This window comes from Salvia splendens, chromosome 1 (assembly GCF_004379255.2).
Source record: "Salvia splendens isolate huo1 chromosome 1, SspV2, whole genome shotgun sequence".
NCBI lineage: Eukaryota > Viridiplantae > Streptophyta > Magnoliopsida > Lamiales > Lamiaceae > Salvia > Salvia splendens.
The window spans coordinates 18,080,408-18,083,736 of record NC_056032.1 but is presented as its reverse complement, the minus strand read 5'-3'; the positions used below and the strand labels follow the sequence as shown (position 1 = coordinate 18,083,736).

The 3,329-nt window shown below is 42.3% G+C and overlaps 1 pseudogene; it reads left to right on the top strand.

Moving 5' to 3' along the window:
* Positions 1 to 780: 780 nt before the first annotated feature.
* Positions 781 to 1,702, top strand: LOC121741166 (annotated as a pseudogene).
* The last annotated feature ends 1,627 nt before the right edge of the window (positions 1,703 to 3,329 follow it).

Genomic DNA, 3,329 nt, shown 5'->3' with positions numbered 1-3,329 from the left:
GGCATGCACAATGTCTTGAGTGGTTCCGGTTCCAGAGCCAGTGGAGCCGACATTCTGAGAGCGACTTTGCGAGTCTTTTTTGACGACAACGGCTAAGAATTCAAACATGTCGATGTTTGGGAGGTGGTCAGAGACGAGGAAAGGTGGGCTGACGGTGTCCAGTCCAGCACAGGCTCGACCTCGAAATGCACGAAGCACACGGCGGGTGACCAATACTCATCTAGTGAGTGCGGTTTAGGCAGCGCCGCACAAGAGTTTGTCTCACAGGAGGTTGAGGGCATGACCACCGATGCAGGGGGTCCTCCCGTGGGCGCCGTCGGCCGCAAGGGACCAAGGCGGCTAGAGGGGGGAGGGGCCGAGGCAAATCAAGCCAGGCGGGCTCAGGCTCGGGCTCGAGCTCGAACACCCTATTGTCCATGTACTTATCTATTTTCATTTTTAAAGAAACTAAATTTTGTTAAACAATGATCTTTTATAAGGTGTAGATTGTGTGCTATACTTGAGATACAAATATTTTTGCATAAATTCTGATAAGATTGCACTTAATGTATAATGTATATGTAACGAACGGTTCGATTTGTTAGATAAAATAATCATGAGATGTAGTCTAGGATTGAGGTGTGAGATTATTTTAGTTGGAGGAGGTGACTATGATTAATTATCACATGATTATCTATTTAGGATTGAGTTGTGAGATTCAATCTCATTAAACAAACGCAGTACATATTTAATCATGAGATATAATCTTGCTAACTGGACAGATAATATTAATACACGTTAATGATGGTATTATACATTTAGTGCAAATACTTTATACTCTCTCCGTTCCATAGTAGTTACATTTTTCCATTTTGGTACGTTCCATGGTAGAGGAGTTATTTTTTTTAGTAATTTCTTCTTACTTACTTTACTCTCTCTTACTTTATTCTCTCTTCATCTCTCTACCTTTTTCATTTCCTAATTTATGCTTCATTTACTTAACACAATTTTTCTTAATCTCTCTGTCGAAAAGAAATGTCTCCACTACTATGGAACAGGAGTACCTTCTCTATGTGTTGGTTGCCTAATATATGATTTAGTTTGGCAGACAGTGGCACTTGTGGGGGAGAGTGGAAGTGGGAAATCAACGGTGATCGGCCTGCTTCAGAGATTCTACAATCCTAACTCAGGCATGATCACCGTTGACGGAGTTGATATTCAGAACTTGAATCTAAAATGGTTGAGGCAGCAAATGGGGCTAGTGAGCCAAGAGCCAGTCCTATTCAGTGGAACAATCAGAGACAACATAGCATATGGCAAGGGAGGGAACGCCACGGAGGCCGAGATCATGGCTAGCAAACGCCCACAGCGGACTACAACAAGGGTACGACACCATGGTGGGCGAGCGAGGAGTCCAGCTGTCGGGTGGGCAGAAGCAGAGGATCGCCATAGCACGGGCCACTGTGAAATCCCCCAAGATACTTCTTCTAGACGAGGCGACAAGCGCGTTAGATGCAGAGTTTGAGAGAGTGGTTCAAGATGCCCTTGATCGAGTGATGGTGGTGGTCGTGGCGCACGGGCTATCCACGATCAAGAATGTTGATGCTATAGCTGTGGTGAAGAATGGAGTGATTGTTGAGAGAAAGGGAAGCATGAGTATCTCATTAGTATTAGAGATGGCTTCTATTCATCACTAGTGACATTGCACATGACTGCTTCATGATTATTTGTATTACATCAAACAGAATAATGCAAAATCAATCAACTTTGAAAATCTTTCCGTATCTAGAATATTTGCATGTCTATATGTTATCATTACTATATGAAATTAGACCAGGCAGTAATAGTAGTTGTTGGCATTATTGGCTGATCAAGGCATGAGCTACGGTGAAGCTGCAACTTGATCAAGGAACAAAGAGAGATAGCTTGATCAAGGAGAGAAGGAGAAAGAAGAAACAACTTGATCAAGGAGAAAGAAGAAAGCTTGATCAAGGAGGAGGGAAAGTAGTCGTTAGAGGCGGTTATCAATTACGAGCTAATTCAACGGCTACTAGTCGTTTGATGTTTAGTTCATAGCGGTTGTAACCGATTAAGTAGTGAAACTCTTGTTCACTCACTTGATTCATGATGTGTATAAAATAGATTAGAGAGTTCGTTGTAGAAAGATACGCTTGTAGTTACTTCTTGAGTTCAATAAAAGATTCCAATACAATTCTCTCAAATCTTCTTCCATCTTCTTCCCTCAAAGATATCTTGTTCTTGTTCGATCATTTCGCTTAGTTTTACTACAATTGGCGCCGTCTGTGGGAAGGGCGATTGATTGATCAAAGTAACTGCAACAATGGCAGCAAGGCTCGAGGCAGAGAAGTTTTCAGGAAAGAACGATTATGGCTTATGGAAAATGAAGATGAGGGTGGTTCTGGTGCAGCAAGGCCTGGCTGCAGTTCTGACTTCGACTGAATCAGATGGGAAGGGAAAGGCTCCTGCACTAGATGAGAAAGCTCAAGCAAAATTCGATGAGATGCAGTTGAAAGCTCATAGTACGGTCATTTTATGTCTGGGAGACAAAGTGTTGCGCGAAGTTCAAGGTGAGACCACTGCATCTGGTATTTTGAAGAGGCTTGATGATGTCTACTTGGCCAAGTCTTTGACTAACCACTTGTATATGAAAAGAAGACTCTATTCATATAGTTTTTCAGAGGATAGGTCGATTGTGGAGCAGTTGGAGGATTTCTCGAAAAGTGTTGATGATCTTGAAGGTGTTGATGTCAAGATCAATGATGAGGATAAGGCTATCTTGGTTCTCAATGCCTTGCCTAGCTCCTATGATCAATTGAGAGATGCTATTCTCTATGGAAGAGACAAAGCTATCACCTATAATGAGGTGTATTCAACACTCATGGCTAAAGAATTGCAGAGAGGCAGTTCAAGAAATTCTGAGTCTCAGCCTGAGTCACTCAACATCAAGAAGTGGAACAAAAAGAAATTCAAGAAGAGGGCTGTGCAGACTAAGCCTGATAGCTCTGGGATGAAAGAAACTAGATCTTGCCACTGGTGCAAGGAACCAGGGCATTTGAAGAAGGATTGTTTCGGCTGGAAAAAGAAGCTAGCCTTATAAAACAAGTCTCACACAAATGTGATCAGCAGTTATGGAGAAGATGCTGCTGAAGTCATGAATGTGATGGACAGAATTGAAAGAGGTTCTTGGATAATGGACTTAGGCTGCTCATTCCACATATGCCCAAATCTAGACTGGTTTCATGATCTTGTTCATTATGATGGATCTGTGTTACTAGGAAATAACAAAGCCTGCAACATCAAGGGCATTGGCAACATAAAGCTGAGATTAA